Raw genomic sequence first — 13431 nt, 5'->3', positions numbered from 1 at the left:
TGGCAGAAATAAGCTTTCCCTTCCTCTAAGGAGATGCAGTTTTTTTTTTTTTTTTTGGCAAGTGTTTACATTTATTATCAATGTGTATTCTCCCCCCTTTTTTCTACAATCTAAGCTGAATGATCTACTGCCAACTGGCACCAATTCTCCAAAGTGTGTGTGAGGAACACACTTGTGCAATCCTCTAGTAGGAGATACACCAGGCAATTGTCTACTTCTGATGCCTAGAAACTGAGGAACTCAGAGAGCTGCTTGGCTGGAGGGAGGATGGGAGAGTGCCTGTTGCCCTCAGTCGGAATCCATCGTGAACAGCTGGATGTCCTGTGGGTTCCAGTAGAGGCCCACTGCTGAGTTGTAGACAAGAGACCAGATGTAGGGGATGAAAAACTACTCTGGCTGCTCCTCTTCCACATATTTGAATTTCAGTTCTGGAAATTTCTTTAGTCTGTCTTTGGGCAGTATGACAACACCTTGCTTAATGATTTCCAGGACCCGTTCCACTGACAGCTCAGCTCCAGCCTGCAGCAACCTTGAACTAAAGAAGGTGATCACCAGATCAATATTTTGCGTTATATCCTGAAATGAAGGATGAGTTCGAAATTGTTCAAAGAGGTCCCGTTTGTAAAGCAGTGCATACACCAAGTTTGGGTTGTGGTGAAGGGAATTTGTCAGGCAAGAATTGATGATCTCTAACATCATTCGAATCACTTCTTTGATGACATTTAGGTCTCATGCATAATCTGGCAGGGAACATCATTAGAACTCAGTGAACCTCTCAAAAACTGGGTAGCTTGTTCCAGAACTTTGTTGTGTTTTTTAGACAGCAAAGAAAAAAACAAACCTGATGATCCTCTGAGCAGCAGCATACTGATGGAGAGAATGGAACTGTGCCAACATATTTGCTAAAGCTGCCAAACAATTTGTGTGAAGATACTTGTCTCTTGTTCTTGTCATGTTGTACTGGATGGTTCTTATTATGACTAGTATGAGAAGACTCCCCAAGGAAATTTCAATTAAAACTTGTTATGAGTACCAAGTAATATTTTTTTAATATCACTTCATGAATAGATCTATTAAAGCCATCATCTTCTGTGAGAATCAACAATATTATTATTATTATTTTTTAATTAATTTATTTTTTATTAAATCATAACTGTATACATTGATATGATCATGGGGCATCATACACTCAGTTCATAGGCCATTTGACACATTTTTATCACAAGGGTTAGCATAGCCTTTCCGGCGTTATCTCAGTTACTGTGCCAAAACATTTACATTCTACATTTACCAAGTTTCGCAAATACCCCTGTAAGATGCACCACAGGTGTGATCCCACCGATCCCCCTCCCTCTACCCACCACCCCCCCTTTCCCAATTTCCCCTATTGTTAGGTTGTAACTGGGTTATAGCTTTCATGTGAGAGCCCCAAATTAGTTTCATAGTAGGGCTGAGTACATTGGGTACTTTTTCTTCCATTCTTGAGATACTTTACTAAGAAGAATATGTTCCAGCTCCATCCATGTAAACATGAAAGAGGTAAAGTCTCCATCTTTCTTTAAGGCTGCATAGTATTCCATGGTGTACATATACCACAATTTATTAATCCATTCGTGGATCGATGGGCACTTGGGCTTTTTCCATGACTTAGCAATTATGAACTGGGCTGCAATAAACATTCTGGTACAAATATCTTTGTTATGTTGTGATTTTTGGTCTTCTGGGTATATGCCCAGCAGAGGGATTACAGGATTGAATGGCAGATCTATTTTTAGATCTCTGAGTGTTCTCCATAACTCTTTCCAAAAGGAATGTATTAATTTGCATTCCCACCAGCAGTGCAGAAGTGTTCCCTTTTCTCCGCATCCACGCCAACATCTCTGGTCTTGAGATTTTGTGATATAGGCTAGTCTCAGTGGAGTTAGATGATATCACAAAGTAGTTTTGATTTGCATTTCTCTGATGATTAAAGATGATGAGCATTTTTTCATATGTCTGAAGGCCGTGCGCCTGTCTTCTTCAGAGAAGTTTCTCTTCAAATCCCTTGCCCAGCCTGCGATGGGATCCCTTGTTTTTTTCTTGCTGATGCGTTTGAGTTCTCTGTGGATTCTGGTTATTAAACCTTTGTCAGAGATATACCCTGCAAATATCTTCTCCCATTCTGAGGGCTGTTTGTTTGCTTTACTTACAGTGTTCTTAGCTGTGCAGAAGCTTTTTAGTTTGATCAAGTCCCAGTGGTATATTTTTGAAGCTGCTTCAATTGCCCGGGGGGTTCTCCTCATGAAATACTCACCCAGACCAATTTCTTCAAGGGTTTTCCCTGCATTCTCCTCTACTATTTTTACAGTTTCATGTCTTAAGTTTAAATCTTTAATCCAACGAGAGTCTATCTAAGTTAATGTTGAAAGGTGTGGGTCCAATTTCAGTCTTCTGCAGGTTACTAGCCAGTTCACCCAGCACCATTTGTTAAATAGGGAATCTTTTCCCCACTGAATGTTTTTAATTGGCTTGTCAAAAATCAAATAGCGGTAAGTAGCTGGATTCATCTCTTGGTTCTCTATTCTGTTCCAGATATCTACTTCTCTGTTTTTGTGCCAATACCATGCTGTTTTGATCACTATCGATTTGTAGTAAAGTCTGAGGTCTGGTAGTGTGATTCCTCCTGTTTTGTTTTTATTTCTGAGTAATGTCTTGGCTATTTGAGGTTTTTTCTGATTCCATATAAAACAAAGTATTGTTTTTTCAAGATCTTTAAAATATGACAGTGGAACTTTAATAGGGAGTGCATTAAAATTATATATTGCTTTGGGTAGTATGGACATTTTGATAATGTTGATTCTTCCCAGCCATGAGCATGGTATGTTTTTCCATTTGTTAACATTTTCAGCTATTTCTTTTCTTAGAGTTTCATAGTTCTCTTTATAGAGATCTTTCACGTCTTTTGTTAGGTAAATTCCCAAATATTTCATCTTCTTTGGCACTACTGTGAATGGGATAGAGTCCTTAACTGCTTTTTCAACTTGACTGTTGTTGGTGTATATAAAGGCTACCGATTTATGGATGTTGATTTTGTAACCTGAGACACTGCTGTATTCCTTGATCACCTCTAGGAGTTTTGTAGTAGAGTCCCTAGTGTTTTCCAGATACACAATCATATCATCTGCGAAGAGCGAGAGTTTGATCTCTTCTGACCCTATATGGATACCCTTGATCGCCTTTTCTTCCCTAATTGCAGTGGCTAAAACTTCCATTACAATGCTGAAAAGCAATGGAGAGAATGGGCAGCCTTGTCTGGTTCCTGATCTGAGTGGAAATGATTCCAATTTAACTCCATTCAATATGATATTGGCTGTGGGTTTGCTGTAGATGGCCTCTATCAGTTTAAGAAAAGTCCCTTCTAGACCAATTTTCTTGAGTGTTCTGATCATGAAGGGATGCTGGATATTATCAAAAGCTTTTTCTGCATCAATTGAGAGAATCATATGGTCTTTGTTTTTTAATTTGTTTATGTGCTGAATTACATTTATAGATTTACGTATATTGAACCAGCCTTGACACCCTGGGATAAAACCAACTTGGTCAAGATGTATAATTCGTTTGATGTTTTGCTGGATTCTGTTTGTTAGGATCTTGTTGAATATTTTTGCATCTATATTCATTAGTGATATTGGTCTATAATTTTCTTTTCTTGTTGGGTCTTTTCCTGGTTTGGGGATCAGGGTGATGTTTGCTTCATAGAACATGTTGGGTAGTTTTCCTTCTTTTTCTACATTTTGGAACAGGTTGAGTAATATAGGTACTAATTCCTCTTTAAAGGTTTGGTAGAATTCTGACGTGAAACCATCTTGTCCCGGGCTTCTCTTTTTAGGGAGGTTTTGTACAGTTGATGCTATTTCTGAACTTGATATGGATCTGTTCAACATTTCCACTTGATTCTGGTTAAGTCTTGGAAGGTGGCATGCTTCCAAGTATCGGTGAATTTCCTTCAGATTTTCATATTTCTGAGAATAAAGTTTCTTGTAATATTCATTAAGGATTTTTTTGATTTCTGATGAGTCTGTTGTTATTTCGTCTTTGTTGTTTCCGATTGATGATATTAGAGATTTTACTCTTTTTTTCTGATTAGGTTGGCCAGAGGTTTATCTATTTTATTGACCTTTTCAAAAAACCAGCTTTTTGATTTATTGATCTGTTGTATTATTCTTTTTTTTCAATTTTATTTAATTCTGCTCTTATTTTGGTTATTTCTTTTCTTCTACTGGGTTTGGGGTTGGAATGTTCTTCCTTTTCCAGTTGCTTGAGATGTCCCATTAAGTTGTTAACTTCCTCTCTTTCCGTTCTCTTGAGGAAGGCTTGCAGTGCTATAAATTTCCCTCTTAGAACTGCCTTTGCAGTGTCCCAGAGGTTCTGATAGTTTGTGTCTTCATTGTCGTTTTGTTCCAAAAAATTGGCGATTTCTTTCTTAATCTCATCTCTGACCCAGCTATCATTCAGCATAAAGTTATTTAACTTCCGTGTTTTTGTATGAGTGTGCAGATTCCTGTTGTTACTCAATTCAAGTTTTATTCCATAATGGGCCGAGAAGATGCATGGAATAATTTCTATTCCTTTAAATTTACTGAGGTTAGACTTGTGACCTAAAATGTGGTCAATTTTGGAGTAAGTTCCATGGGCTGATGAGAAGTATGTGTATTCAGTTTTGTTGGGATGAAATGTTCTGTAGATGTCTGCTAAATCTAAATATTGGATTGTTAGGTTTAAATCTAAGATTTCTTTTCTCAGCTTCTTGCTGGAGGATCGATCCAACACTGCCAAAGGAGTGTTGAAATCTCCGACGATTATGGAGCTGGAGGAAATCAAGTTACTTGTGTCTGTTAGAGTTTCTCTTATAAATTGAGGTGCATTCTGGTTGGGTGCATAGATATTAATAATTGAGATTCATCATGTTGAGAATTACCCTTAACAAATATGAAGTGACCATTCTTGTCCTTCCTTACTTTTGATGGTTTAAAGCCTACTGTATCTGCAAATAAAATTGCAACACCTGCTTTTTTCTGATTACCATTTGCCTGAAATATGGATGAGCATCCTTTCACCCTGAGTCTGTATTTGTCTTTTAAGTTAAGATGTGACTCTTGTATGCAACAAATATCTGGCTTGAGTTTTTGTATCCAGTCAGCTAACCTATGCCTCTTTAGAGAACAGTTTAAGCCATTCACATTGATGGAGAGTATTGATAAGTCTGGTGGAATTTTGGGTATCGAGTTTTTCAAAGGTCCAGTGGACATTTTTAATCCTTTCGCCAGTGTGGAAGTTGGAGTTTGATCCGAAGTTTCTGAGTGAGTTTACTTTTGTGGTATAGGATTGGGTTGGTCATTGTGGAGGATAGGTCTGAGAATATCCTGAAGAGCTGGTTTACTTATGGCAAATTTTTTCAACATATGAATGTCATTGAAGTATTTAATTTCTCCATCATAGATGAAACTCAGTTTAGCTGGATACAAGATCCTGGGTTGAAAGTTATTTTGCTTTAGGAGATTAAAATTTGATGACCACCGTCTTCTGGCTTGAAAAGTTTCAGCAGAGAGATCTGCAGTTATTCTAATATTCTTACCTTTGTACGTAATAGTTTTCTTTCGCCGGGCTGCTTTGAGAATCTTCTCTTTCATGTTAACTTTAGTGAAGCTAATTATGATATGTCGGGGGGATGACTTATTGGGGTTTAATCGTGCTGGGGTTCTGAAGCTGTCTGCTATCTGAATTTCAGATTCTCTAGGCATGTCTGGAAAATTTTCTTTCATAATTTCATGCAGAAGGGCCTCTGTGCCCTTCGAGGCCACTTCATCATTCTTAGAAATCCCAATAATTTGTATATTGCTTTTTTTTCAAATTATCTGAGAGCTCTCTGAATGAGTGATCCGTTTTTGCTCTCCATTTCTCCTCCTCTTTGAGAGATTGAGAGCGTTCGAAGACTTTATCTTCAATGTCAGAAATCCTTTCTTCTGCTTGCTCCATTCTGTTGCTGAGGGATTCTACTGTATTTTTCATATCTTTGAGGGTTGTAAATTCTTGCTTCAGTGTGTCTAAGTCTTTGGTGGTTTTGTCTTTAAATTCGTTAAATTCTTGAGACAACTTTTGAATTTCTCCTCAAATTCCTAATTCCATTTTATTAATCTTGTCTGCAATCCAAATTCTGAATTTGATTTCTGACATCTCAGCCAGTTGTTTATGAATGGGATCTTCAATCACATCTGCCGTATCTTTTCTTGGGGGTGTTGATCTATTCTGGTTATTCATGTTACCAGAGTTTTTCCGCTGATTCCGCCCCATGGTTATTTTACTCCCTTTGATTTTTCCCCTGGGGCTTTATCAAGGGCCCGTACAGTGTTGTGGCCTGAGAAACTGGGGCCCTGTCTTGTGTGGTGTAGCTAAGTGGTTCTGTCTTGTTTTCAGCTGGTTTCTGTTCGATCCTATTGCAACTTCTACTCTGGCTTGAAGTCTCAGCTGTGTGGAAAAATCAGCAATTAAGTCACCCTGCCCGCCCACCTCTGGCCCCAGTTGGAAAAGGAGAATCAAACCTTCCTACAACCGCACACCCAGAGCACCGCCTGAAAAGTCCTCAGTCTATTAGCCCAGTTCAAAAGGTCCAAATCAACTGTCTCAATCGGCACCTGTCTCAAGTGGGAGAGTTCAAGAGGTCCCTGGGAACTGGATCATAGGAGCCTGGTGACTCCTCTGACACGGCTCACCCCAGTGCAGTGTGGAGTCAGGAGGAGCCCCCCAGCAAACAGAGCAGTCTGGGAAGGTTGACGTCTCCTTCCCCACTTTGCCCCTCCGTTGGACCCAGTCACTGGTATCTCTGCAGATGGCTAACCCAGTTGCCTGCAGTGAACAGATACTCCAGGGGTTTGCACCTGCCTGAATCGCAAGGAAGTCTGCCAGGCCCCCGCAGACTGCCGCTATCTAGCAGGAGGAGATGGGACCTTACATCTTTGAGTGCTTGATGCAGGTGATGGGAAGGAGGTGTTCACTCAGGCTTAGCCCCATCCCTGATGGATGCTGCTAACAGAACAGAACAGAACAGACAACTTTGCGGGGTTCTGTCTCTGTTCCTGCCGAAATCGCCTACAGAAGACGGGGTGTTCTGAGTTCTAACGTCTTTGCTGCTGGAGGTTTGTGTCCTCTTTGCTACTGGAGGTTTGCCGATCACCTCTCTGGGTCGGCCCCGCCCTGGAAGCTTCCCAGGTTTGTGAGCAGTGTCAGGAAATCCCCCACTTACGGGTGGCCTCCTCTGGTTGCCCAGGGAGACAGGGGGTGTGGCCTCAGAATATCCAGAAGTGAGTGTTCTTCTGTTAAAGAAAAAATGGCTGTTGATCTACCTCCAGGGAACTGCTGCTCTGGTGTGGGCACTCAGCCGACCCTTTTCTCCTCTGTCTCGTGCCCCAGAGTCAGCACTGAGCGGCCGCAGTTTATGCTGGGTCCACACCCCTCAAGAGATCCCCCAAGAATCTGAACTCTTGGGGGATAGGCCCCCAGACCCCGATTGGGAGTGGGGGGGAAGCTAGAGTTTCATTCAGTTTTATGCCCAGCCGTATTGTTGCCCGCCCGGGGAGGGCTGCTGCACCGCACCACAGGGAAGTGCCACCAAGGCTTGATTTCCCCTCAGCAGAGTGCCCTCTCCTCGCTCACGTGTCTCAGAGTCAGCGCTGACCTGACGCAGCTTGGGCACTGTGCACGCCCCTCGAGAAATCACCCAAGGATCTGAACTCCTGGGGGATAGGCCTCCAGACCCCTAGTGAGAGTAGGGGCGCTCAGCGGGGAAGCTAGAGTTTTATTCAGTTTTGTGCCTGGCGGTAATGTTGCCCGGGGAGGGCTGCTACACCGCACCGCATGGAAGTGTCGCCGAGGCGTGACTCCCCCTCAGCCCGGTGCCCTCTGCTCGCACGTGTCTCAGAGTCAGTGCTGACCAGTCCCGGCTTGGGCACTGTGCGCTCCCCTCGAGAAATCACCCAAGGATCCGAAATCCTGGGGGACAGGCCCCCAGACCCTGAGTGAGAGTGGGGGGGAAGCTAGAGTTTCATTCAGTTTTATGCCTGGCCATATTGATGCACGGGGAGGGCTGCTGCACCGCACCACAGGGAAGTGCCGCTGAGGCGTGAGTCCCCCTCAGCCCGGTGCCCTCTCCTCACTCGCGTGCCTCAGAGTCAATGCTGACCAGTCGCAACTCAGGGACTGTCCACTCCCCTTGAGAAATCACTCAAGAATCCGAACTCCTGGGGGACAGGCCTCCAGACCTCAGTGGGCGGGAGGGGAGTGTTGGGGATTCAAGGTTGCTGGCAAAGAATTTTTAAAGTTTTATTCAGTTTTATGCCCGGCAAGAGAACGCCACGGCACCCCAGTAGGGGAGGTAGGTCCAGTTTTTAGAAGGTCTCTCCCGTGGAGTGTAGTTTGAGGGCCTTTAATTTCTGCCCGTTTGTTTAATTGTGGGGCTCTTGAGCCGGTCTCATGGGGGAGGGGGACTCCCGTCCGCTTGGTGGTGGATTTTGTACCTTTTGTTTGCGTCCTTGTGATCACAGCTTGCCTCAGCAGTGTTGATGTGCGTTCTTCAACCTTCTCTCTTGGTGTGGCTCAAGTCCACCAGGATACTTACTAAATTCCTGTCCCTTAACTCTCCTTCTGGACGGGAGCCTCTGTTGAAAGCTGGCTTCAGTCCACCATCTTGTCTCCCTCCGAGAATCAACAATATTATAAGGGCCATATACACACGGTGTGAATTTCATTCTTCAACATGGTATAGAATCTCAAGAATTGGTAAAACAAGATTTTCCATATCTATGTGAGCCAACATATATGTTCTAATGTTACTATTCTGATGGAGCAATGTATACAAGAGGAGAGTTGCTTGATCAGAGGTCTGCTGTTCACATAGAGCCGTGTACAAACTATTAAAGTTGATCTGGAAGGTGTGTGGAATTGAAAATGGAAAAGGACTGCTATCTTGTGTGTTCTTGAAGGACATAATGGTCTGTTTGTAGGGGTTTGGGGCATCAGGAGCATCTGTTCAGTTTGCCAACACCAGCAGAAGCAGAAGACTCTGGTTGGCCAGAGGGGAAGAAAGCTCTGGAGGGGTAGTTACTTTGCTGCCCATGCCACCCAGTGTGAAAACAGTCCAGAGCCCAGTTGCTAGTCCTGATGCAAGACCATAAGTAGTACTCCTCCATCTGACTGCTGAGAGAAAACATGGGCTCCTGGAGGAGGTGGTTTTTCTTATCTGATAAAGTTATACAAAAAGGTTTTCACAAGTTTGCTGGTGTATGGAAGACCTCACATCAAATACTTGTGGCTGATGCTCTGTTGCAAAACTTCCTTGTGGAAGAGTTGGCAGGAAAGGAAAACCACCATTGTTGATATTGCTTCTACTGATATTTCATATGTAATATCTAAGAGTGGAATATCAGTGATCAACTGCATCAAACAGCAGAGCAATTCTTCCGAAAGATCTGAGTCAGAACTGTAACTGCCAGGAGCTTTTTCTTCATATGTAAAATGAAGTTGTAATTCCTCCTCTGACATCTCACTGATGAACACTTTCAACAAACAGCAAATAATAAACAAAGCATTGTGTGTCTGCCAAATGAAGATGTGGTTCTGACATTCTGCTGAAAGTTTTAGTTCTTTGGTTCTAGAAAGGAAGACCTTAATTAACACACCAAGATTCACTGTTCGAGGATTGTTTTCAGCTAAAGACCTGCAGACTGAAATGGTTGCCTCCTCCAAGAGTTTCAACTCAGTGCTGCTAGTTGGTGCAGGGAAAGAAAACGAAAGAAGCTGATTCCAGAATGGATCATTCTCAGAGACAGATTCTGTGCCTGATAACTTCTTTATTCATTTTTAGGAAGATCACTGATTCTGCTGCTGTTTGATCCCATCTTCTAATTTGGTAGATAACTTGTCCTTAAACCTGCATTTCCACAAAAGAACCCAATCTCTAGTCTTCCCTTCTTTTTAATAACAGAACTCTGACTTTTCTGGCCCGGCACATTCTGTTAGGGAGGCTGACAAATCCAAGGTTGCAGGACTGCATCTAAGAGAACCTCTGCAGAGTTTGGAGGTGGGCACCTCATGGTGAGAGGACTAAGCAGCTTTTTGTTAATCTCACTTTTAGATTGCCTTAATCCAGCCTTGTCAGTAAAGAATTTAATTGATCTAGTTCATTCTATTTTTCAAAAGACCTGGTATTGTTCCAGATATAATGGAAGGAAAAAATCAGGTTAGTTTTGTGATTTTTATTTGCATGGAGACTAGTTACTTTTAGGCTTATTCTGTTTCTTTCAAGTCTGAAATCTCTAGTTTCAAGTTAATTTGCATACTGGACAACCTAAGTTTACATACACACACACCTCTCACCCAGGCAGGCCAGGCCCAGCTCCATGACTTTAGGTTTCTAATTTTTAAGGATCGACTTGGCTGCTGGGATAGGTGTAAAAAGACTCAAACCATTTGCTATTCCCATCCCAATATGCTCCTCATCACTTCTACTTGAAAACTTGCAGGCCATTTGTAAAATGTTAGGTTGACCATTGAGAAAAATCCTGCTTCTGGGAGTTACCAAAGAACTTCCAGAGAGACACGTAAATAAGGTGTGTATGTCCAGGAGGAGTTTCTTTGATCCTTAACGTATTGTAAACAGGATTGTTTTTAAACAATGGTATATAAAGAAAATTAGTTATTAGCTTCTTCATTTATTCCAGTCACTTACTCACACCTACCAGACCTGATGTTGAGCACCTAGGTTATAATGGAGAACAAAGTTAACAAAGGTAATGCCCTCAAGCACCTGGGGTTACCTGTTTATTCCCTTTTGCTTTGGCAGAAAAGTTTGAAAAGCATTGCTACCAGATGCATGAATTCCCTCTAGACATTTATGCTGACTTCAAGTTATTCCTTAAAGAAAACAAATGGCTGGAGGAGAAAAATTCAGATGTAATAGTCCATCTTCATTTGGAATAATTAAAATGAAGGAAAGTTGTTTTGGTGTAAAGCTTGATTTAGAGTATAATTTTTTATTGTGTCACCCTCAGTAGAGTGCTGTGGTCTCATAGCTCACAGCAACCTCAAACTCCTGGGCTTAAGAGATTCTCTTGCCTCATCCTCCCAAGTAGCTGGGACTACAGGTGCCCACCACAACACCTAGCTATTTATAGAGATGAGGTCTTGCTCTGGCTCAGGCTGGTCTTGAACTTGTGAGCTCAGGCAATCCACCCACTTCAGCCTCCCACATGCTGGGATTACAGGCGTGAGCCACTGTGCTCAGCCCCCTAAGTTTTATTTTTTTCAGGTATATGTAATAATGGATTAAATGTTGAAAGAATATGAGTAGGTAGATGTCCTGCCATATCGTTGAAGGATAGTTAATTATTGAGATTTTTTTTTTTTTTAACTGCAGCACTTTCTTTTCTTACACAATGACTGTGTTGCTGGGGCCTAATATTTTCACATTAACAGTAGAAAACCCAAATTTGTAGTCTCTTAAAACTTCTTGTGCAGCGGTTCTCAACCTGTGGGTCAAGGCCCACAGGAACTGTATTAAAGGGCCGTGGGCATTAGGAAGGTTGAGAACTACTGTGACTTAAAGCATTGAGATTTGTGTACAAAAACCTTACTTAAATTAAAAGGATGAATAATTTACAGGTGTAAATGCAAACTGCTTCTAACTCAAGCCAAGAAATCACTCATGGTATTCTGGCCGGAAAACATCAGGTGAGAAAGGAAACTGAGTCCTAAAGACTTGGACTTTTCCAACCCCGTTAGACCAGCAAGATAGAAGTGACAAGTAGTCAGGAATCTTGCCAGCCCCTGGAAATCCTGGAAGGGTCAGCTCTGCATTAATACCCTGCACAGATCGAGAGGCTGATGGCCACACAGATTCACTAGGCCACAGATTTCTCTTCAACAAGAACGTTCTCTCATCTCAGCAAGAGGTGACTGAGCCACAGGTCTCAGGGGTTCAAATCAAAGACATTGTACATGGCATTAAACAAATCAAGGGAACAGTAAACTTGAATACAAGGTCAAAATCAGCAACAAGTTCTGCAATCCAGTGCTGATACCAGATACAAGCTTCAAGGACAATTTCTTTTCAAAGGCATCTTCCAGTTTCCTGAGGCCAGCGTGAGGTATGCATTCACTAGAGCATATCTGTACTTCTGAACCAACTTGTGCAGCAGGCGCTATGTCTGCTCACAGTCCATTAAGAAGCATTTGTGGTGGACGATGGAGGGCCCAGACTCATTGTATTCCTGCTTACTGATCCACATCTGCTGGAAGGTGGACAGTGAGGCCAGGATGGAGCAGCTGATTCGCACCGAGTATTTGTGCTCATGGGGCGCAATGATCTTGATCTTCACGACACTGGGCATCAGGGTGGTGATTTCCTTCTGCATCCTGTTGGCTATGCCAGGGTACATACGTGGTGGTGCCACCAGACAGCACTGTGTTGGCATACAGGTCCTTGTGGATGTCCATGTCACACTTCATGATGGAGCTGAAGGTCATCTCGAGGTTGCCGCAGGATTTCATACCCAGGAAGGAGGGCTGGGAGAGCACCTCTGGACACCAGAACTGCTTGTTGCCAATGGTGATCACTTGGCAGTCGGGAAGCTCATAGCTCTTGTCCAAGGAGGAAGAGAATGTAGCAGTGGTCATCTCTTGCTCGAAGTCCAAGGCGACAGGGCACAGCTTCTCCTTTATGTCCCGTACCATCTCGCACTCAGCGATGGTGGTGAAGCTGTAGCTGCACTCTGTGAGGAACTTCAGTCATGAGGTAGTCTAGTCAGTCAGGTCCTGGCAAGCCAGGTCCAGACTCAGGATGGCATGGGGGAGGGTGTACCCCTTGTAGATGGACACCGTGTGGGTGACCCCATCTCCAGAATTCATGACGATGCCAGTGGTTCACCCAGACGTGTATAGGGACCGTACAACCTGGATGGCCGCGTACATGGAGGGAGTGTTGAAGGTCTCAAACATGACCTGGGTCGTCTTCTCTCTGTTGGCCTTGGGAATCAGGGGACCTCCATCAGCAGCACTGGGTGCTCCTCAGTATTGAGATATTTTTATAATAAAAATAATGTAGGTACTGTATAGAAAGTATTGAAAATATGGCCAAGTTTAAAGAAATAAAATGTATGATTACAGCACTCAGAGACAACTGCTTTTAATACTGATATAATCCCTTATCTGGTCCTTTGGAAAAATTGTATTTTGAAATCAGAGTTTTTCAGATTTTATGATATCCTTGGTGGAATGTGGGACAGTGCTTCATAATCAAATACAGTACTATTTCTCTAATAAAATGTATAAGTATTCACTCTAAGCAAGATAAGGACTATAAATAACCTGCAATTATTCAATTATTCATGCCAAACATTTTTA

General features: G+C 42.5%; 2 pseudogenes; both read right to left on the bottom strand.

Moving 5' to 3' along the window:
• Positions 1 to 288: 288 nt before the first annotated feature.
• LOC128577441 (dymeclin-like) lies at positions 289 to 9929 on the bottom strand (annotated as a pseudogene).
• Positions 9930 to 12230: 2301 nt separating this feature from the next.
• Positions 12231 to 13106, bottom strand: LOC128577050 (actin, muscle-like; annotated as a pseudogene).
• Positions 13107 to 13431: the final 325 nt, after the last annotated feature.

Source organism: Nycticebus coucang, chromosome X, assembly GCF_027406575.1.
Source record: "Nycticebus coucang isolate mNycCou1 chromosome X, mNycCou1.pri, whole genome shotgun sequence".
Classification (NCBI taxonomy): Eukaryota; Metazoa; Chordata; class Mammalia; order Primates; family Lorisidae; genus Nycticebus; species Nycticebus coucang.
This window is presented reverse-complemented; position numbering and strand designations above follow the sequence as displayed.